Below are 7,295 nucleotides of genomic sequence, written 5' to 3' on the forward strand. Positions count from 1 at the left end.
TAATTATCCGTTTCCCTCAATTTCATCTTCAAAACAACTTTAATTCTCCATTTTAAAATACATTTCATGCTTTTCTACCCGGTAAAGTTTGAAAATGATTTTTCTTTGATTTGAACCTCATTTTTAACTCCTTTTTACTTGGATTTTCAGTTGTGGACTCTAAAAATATTAGAAATATTTTTTTAAAATAAAATTCTAATTTTTTATTTTTTTTAAAATCCATTTTGGGAGTTCGTTTTGATCTTGACTTGAAAATGGGCAATATGAGTATCGTTGGCTTTCTTTTGATGCGTAGATCCTATATTTGTATATTTTAGTAGATTTTGGGACCATTCGTAAGGAGTGATACTTTGGGATCAAAAGCTTTTATTTTGGTGTTCGACATTCGAGGTAGGTTATGGCTTAACTTCTTTCAAATTGGGTTGGACAGTTAATTTTGATATAAAAGTATGTTAAGGGTGTGGGAACTAATCATGAAAAATGACTATATTATTGTGTTGTGCCGGTGTGGAGGCCTATGTTTGATGTGTTTGGCATTTTTGGGATATTATGTGGTATGTGTGATCATGTGAGGTCTTATGCGATGTTGATAGCCTATATACAAAAAAGTAATTGTATCTTATTTGGTGAAAAGCCTATCGTGGTACCGATTCTGTATTGTGATGTGTTCATACTCTATTGGCATATGAATCATGTTGATTTTCATGGATGATTGGAAATATTGAGGGGATATTTGGCTCACTTAGTTAGTCGATCCCATTTTTCACATTGGGTCCCGATAAAAACCAAAGATCTTGAGCGACCGATCTACTCATTGTGGTTGGTTATGAGTATAACATCTTCATGTCATCTACATTCATTAAACATTGATACCACTGTGAAAATACTGGAAACACTGAGAAACACAGGCTTTTTCTGACAAAAAATATGATATTTATAAAATCCTCCCTATGGGATGGGTCGGGAGAAATATGAATGGATTGTATACGGGTTAACGAACCCCCTATGGGTTTTACATCAGGAAGATTTAGCTCCATAGATGTATATAGAGGTTGTACGACAGTCTTCTAGGTTGTGCGACGATCTCGTGCATTACATCATCATTTGCATCATCCTCACCATTTTCATTGTATTTATTTTATTATACTTGTGATGTGATTTTATTTTATCTTGACGTGTTACCTATCCATCTGTTATATCTTTATTTACTTGTGCTTGATGTTCTTATATATGTTGTCCTTCTGTGCACTACTTGTATGTGTTATAGTGTATACTTATGTTCCTTTCTGGTGTTTGTTGCAATATATGCGAGTGTTATAGAACTTTTAGTACAAGCGGTATGAGCTACCATTATGAGACATTTTGTTATTGTAGGTGGCATGCCCTTAGTGTGTATTTTGTATGTTTAATTATCTACTTTGCTTAGTCGGCCTATGATATCAATTGAGTACAAGTGGACCATACTCACTCCTACTGTGTTTTTTGGTGCAGATTCTTATTCAGGTGCACCCCACATTGGTTGATTCGGGCGATATTTGGAGCTTTATGAGGTAGCAATAGATTTTATGCGTTCGACATGTACTACTACCTCTTCATATTAGACTATGTCTTTATTACTATTCGAAGATAGAGTTATTCCTATGTATTGTATTTTTTTGAGTTGTACTAGTAGTTCTTACACTGTGACACTAGGTTTCGGGAGTTATAGCATTACTGTGTGTGCTTTTTTCTACTTTCATTATATTTGTACGATTCAACTTCGTTCTAGAAACCTTTTGGGATTTGGATGCTATTTCTCTTTTGTATCAGTTTTTGTGATAAGCTTATTTGTCAAGGTTTGCCACGACAAGTGCCATCTCGACTGTTGGATTTTTGGGTCATGACAAATTAATATCAGAGTAGCCAGGTTCATTTGTCTCAATAGTGTAAGAATGGGATGTCCAATAGAGTCTCGTAGATCGGTGTATAGACGTCTGTATATATCTTCGAATGGCTATAGGATCTGTTTAAGAAATTTTCCTTATTTTTTGTTCCTTATCATGTGGATTTTTTTTCATACCTTGTGTTATAAGTCATATTTCACTCTTTTCTATGCAGATGGTGATGACTAGATCTCATGATGTTAGAGATATAGAGCATTCATTCGAGAGTCCAGTCTAGAGGAAAAGTTATGAGTTGTAGACATATTCGAGGTAGTGGATGGGCACGTGGATCTACCCCATCTAGGAATAGTGCTAGGGACTTTCTTCTAAGCCTCACGTTGAGTATGATTGAGGTGAGGGTCCTACTTTTATTTCCCCGAGTTCTTCTACCCTAGTTTTGGAGGGGTTGTTGGTTTACTTGTTGACTAGTTTGGAGGGTGCTCTTTTCGATGCACTTGGTGTTCCTCCAGTCCTGAGTATGGATCCTCCATTTCACCTACTTCTACTTTTGGTACTCCTCAGATCCTGAGTGTTACTCCTCCTTCAATGCCGATATCTAAGCATGATATTTTGAGATCAGGAATTCAACCTTCATCTATGTTACCTCCTTAAGTGGGATCTCAGCTTGCCAGATTCACTATGTCTCCTCTTATTATGAGTACAGTGATGTATTCTAAGTATCAGTAAGGGTTTGAGATATTTACTCGCTTGGGACGCCTATAAGTTCTTGATTGATTATAGGGAGAAGTTGCATAATTTAGGTTTGGTTTAGTCGTATGAGGTTGCTTATACTACTTATCAGTTGAGAGATGCTGCCAAAGATTGGTGGAGGTTTCTTGTTAGTTGCAGAACTCTTGATTCTCCCAAGATGACTTAGGATCAATTTGTTAAGGCTTTTTTGGAGAGATTTGTGCCTTACAGTCTGAGGGATTGGATAAGGGATAACTTTGATCGCCCGGAGCAAGGCTTCATGACTATTGAGAGTATGAGGCCTGCTTTCATACCTTAACTAGATATTATTATACCATCATTACCATTGAGTCTGAGAAGATTTAGAAATTTATGGAGGGGTGGATGTTTCTCTTCAGTTGGCTACATCTCATATGGTTGTATTTGGAGCATCTTTTCAGAGTATAGTGGGTTAATGATTTGAGGTGGATTTATACACCTCGGTGTTATTATCCGGGCTTATTCAGTCTTGTTTTGTGAAGTACTTGTGTGATTGATATGTTAATAATGATATAATTGAGAATATAAGTGTTTAAGTACTTGATTACAATGTTTAAGGTGTCTCTCAAACAAGTTTGTACTCAATTTAGTCACTTAAGGTTCAAATGACAAAATTAGTGTTACTAGCTTAAGCTATGAGTTATTCTAGTTGATCTCAATAAATTCTAGAGTGTGTAATGGGTTCCTAAGGTTATTATTGTATAATTACATGTGGAACAATGTGTTTATAGTGTTCAAGATTAAATTGGATCAATCCTAGAGTCAAACAAGAAGTTAATGATCAAAAAGGGAAAAACTAGTTCTTAGCTAATGTTTCTAGTCTGTTGTCCTTGATATGATGTGGTTTTAAGTTCTAATACGTGGTGTTTGATGCTATAAGATGCTTGGTGAGTTGATTTTTATGATATGTGTATGATACACAAGTTGGAAATCAAGTGAAAATAACAGCACAAAACTTGGGATGGAAGGACAAGTGCACAAGACAAGTTTAGAATTCACATTGAGGTCGTAAATGCATGGGGTGTCACGGACCTTGGTCCATGCCATGATAGGGGTGTTGCAAACATGGATATATATTACAAGATGACTTTCTAGTGTGTCATCGTGATGAGGCCACATCGCACACCCTAGTTCATGGAATAAGAGGGGCGACGCGGACCCTAATCCAAAAATGGCCAAATTTTCCTCCTATAAATAGGACACTTGAACTTTATGTTAAACATCTTGGACGACTTTGAAACTTTGAAGGATGCTAGAAAATACTTCAATTAGGGTTTTCTTCTTTTACTTTAGTTTATTTATGGATTTTATCTTGTATTCATCTAGGGTAATTATGACTATGTCCATGAGTGGCTAAACACCCTTGTTCTGGGGTTGAGGCCAAAAACATGATTATACTTTGATATTCTTAGAGTGGTTTTACGTTGAATTATCATATGGTTTATTCTTATTCTCTTGTGATTACTATTTTGATGATTGTCCACCATTAAAATAAACCTATATTCCTTTGTGAACCCGCGAGGCGAATCATGGGATAGATCGAAGAGTTTAAGGAGCGAGGTTCTAATTCTTTTATAAAATAAGGGATTTGAATTAGTGTCTAGGACAGAGATGTACCTAGAATCCTTCTTTGGTTCAATTGAAGGATGATATCTTAATGCATCTAGATGGATTATTGCATCCCCGCTCAACGATGTAGTTGTAATGTCCATTTAGGTAGAAGAATAGAGGATCGAGAGACCATGATCATACTTTAAACCCTGCAAATTAATAACCTGATAATCAACTAAACTATGATAAGAATATAGATGTATAAGAGTGTTAAAAGTGTCTCAACCCTGGAATTCTCAATCATATTTTGCAACTTTGCTTACGTTGCTATTGTCACACATTGATTATTTCTTTATTACTTAGATTATGTAGTAAAACTTCACAATCATCTTAACACTCTGAAACACTTAATACATACTTATCAAAACTGAAATTTAGTAGAATTACTAGTTTAGTGGTCCTCATGAGTACAATACCCTATTCTTTGAGTCACTATATTACTTGTACAATCGCGTGCACTTGTGTATGCGATAGACCACAATAAGTTTTTGGCTTCGTTGTTGGGGACTCAAATAATTAGTAATTTTCTATATTTTTGGTTTTTAATAATAAGTTTAAGTGTTAACGACTTGATCTTAGTGGTTGACTTGGTTGACTTTTTCAGGACTAGCTAAGTACCAGATTGGCAAGAGATAGAGAGTTGGTAGAGCCTTATCCGAAACTAGAATAGGCATTTCATCAGAGTCAAAGAGCTCACTATCCAATTCAGCAAGTTCAAATGGCGTAGTAAAGAGATCCTAATTTTTTTATCCAAATACTGCACGTGCTCCAGCTCCAGTAATTCCAGCTTCTCCTACTCGAGTAGAAGCTAGATCTATTCATAAAGTGGCAATACCACTTATGAACTATGCTAATAATTGCATCCACAAGCCAGAGATAGGTGTTCAGTTTGAATTAAAGCAAAATATGGTACAATTATTGTGTTTGAGTGGACAATTTTTAGGGTTATCACATGAAAAACCACAGCAGCACATACAGAATTTCTTGGAAATCAATGATACCTATATTCCTATGGGGTATCTACTGATTATGTCAGACTAACTATCTTCCTCTTTTTTCTAATTATGGAAGCTAAGAGGTGGTTATATGATGAACCACCAAACTCCATAACTTCTTGGGATGATTGGGCTCAGAAGTTCCTTATGTGATTCTTTCCATCTGGGAAGACAACATGTTTGAGAAGTGAGATTCTGAGTCTCAGGTAGAAAAAAGGAGAAAGTCTTTACCAATCTTGGGAAAGATTTAAGGGTATGCTTAGAAAATTGACCATACCATCATCAATCTAATGATGTACTGGTTCATACTTTCATAGAGGTTCTTGAGCCAAACACCAAGATTCTCTTGGATTCAGCAGCAGGTGGACAGGCTCTTGAGAAGATGTATAATAAATTATACACACAATTGAATTGGATTTCATAAGGAAATCTTGAGTGGCATGTTGACTCAAGAAGTTCTCTAAAGAAGATTACAGGTGTGTTGGAGGTAAACCAATTTATTGCTATATCTTCTCAGATTATTGCACTACAAAATTAGTTAACTACTTAGCTCAGCAATATAAAATTGGGGGTTACATAGCCTGTAGCAACAGCTAATGAAATTCATCAGGTGAATACTTGGTGTGAGATTTTAGGAAGTAGTAGGTATGAAGCGGATGCTTGTGTGGATAATCCAGAGTCTGTTAATTATGTAGGGGAATGCTAATCATCAGGGGCAACAAATCCAAACTGGAAAAATCATCCCAATTTCTCATGGGATAGAAATCAAGCACAGAATGCAAAGCAACAGGTTCAAGGGAATCAGACCATACCTCAGACTAGCAATATTAAAGAGATGTTGAATAATATTATGACTAATCAAGCACAGTTGGTAGCAGATGTGAAGAATCAACAGATTATTACAAAGAACTTGGAGATGCAGATCAGTCAGATGGTAGGAGCGTAAAATACCAAACCTCTAGGTGGTTTGATGAGTAATATTAAATATCCTAAACAAGTAATGGCAATCACTTTGAGAAATGGTAAAGAACTCAAATGGTAAAGAACTCAATAAAGAACTTCTAAAGACAACTAATGAGGTAGATGTGTAGTTGGTTCCTCACCAAGTAGATGATAAATTTGCAAAAAATTCAAGGAAGTCAGAGTACTCGAGAACAAAAATTGTTGAACAAGTGAAAGACAGACCATCGCCACCTTTCCCACAGAGGCTTATAAAAGAAAAGTTGGATGCATGCTTTAAGAAGTTCTTTGACACATTCAGAGAACTTCAAATTAACCTACCTCTTTTAGATGTTTTGCAGTGAATGCCCAAGTATGTTAAGACTTGAAGGACATGGTCACTAATTGAGTTAAGCTACAGGATGTTGAGGAAGTATTACTCATTGAGGAGTGTAGTTCTGTGGTGATGCAGAAGATGACCAAAAAGCTCAAAGACCCTGGAAGTTTCGCACTCCGTCTTTAAATTGGCAACGGTGAGGTGGTCTACGCACTTAGTAATTTAGGGGAAATCATCAATTTGATGCCCTTATCTTTTTTCAACATGTTGGGCTTGGGGAAGTCAAAACCGAGTATTATGATACTCCAATTAGCAAACCAGACCCTAGCCCATCTTGAAGAAATCATAGAGGATATTCTCGATAAGGTTGGTAAGTTTATTATTCCTGCTGACTTTATTGTTTTAGATTTTCAAGCAGATGAAAGAGTACCGATCATCTTAGGATGTCCATTTGTGGCATCGGAAGGAGCATTGATAGATGTGAGAGAGGGCACACTCACAATGAGTTTGGATGATGAAGAGGCATTTTTCAAAGTTTACAAACTACTCAATACATTATCCTACAACAAATATTTATGCATAATTACAGTGACTAAAAGGGATAAGTGTGGGGTGGTGGAGTTTATTTCACCAAAAACCTCTTCGTACATCCTTATTAAGCTGCCCAAGCCATAAATATCTCAGTCCAAATTGATGTCGATTGATGAGCCTGAAAAGGCTATTGTTGATAAATTTATTGACCTTGAGAGTTCACAATCAAGA

General features: G+C 36.1%; 1 non-coding gene across 1 annotated transcript; it reads right to left on the bottom strand.

The window, feature by feature from the left end:
* Nucleotides 1-5,434: 5,434 nt before the first annotated feature.
* LOC124892313 lies at nucleotides 5,435-5,542 on the bottom strand. The gene has a single exon (XR_007050187.1). It is a non-coding gene; the product is annotated as a small nucleolar RNA R71 (small nucleolar RNA).
* Nucleotides 5,543-7,295: the final 1,753 nt, after the last annotated feature.

Source organism: Capsicum annuum, chromosome 1 (assembly GCF_002878395.1).
Source record: "Capsicum annuum cultivar UCD-10X-F1 chromosome 1, UCD10Xv1.1, whole genome shotgun sequence".
In the NCBI taxonomy this organism is placed as follows: Eukaryota; Viridiplantae; Streptophyta; class Magnoliopsida; order Solanales; family Solanaceae; genus Capsicum; species Capsicum annuum.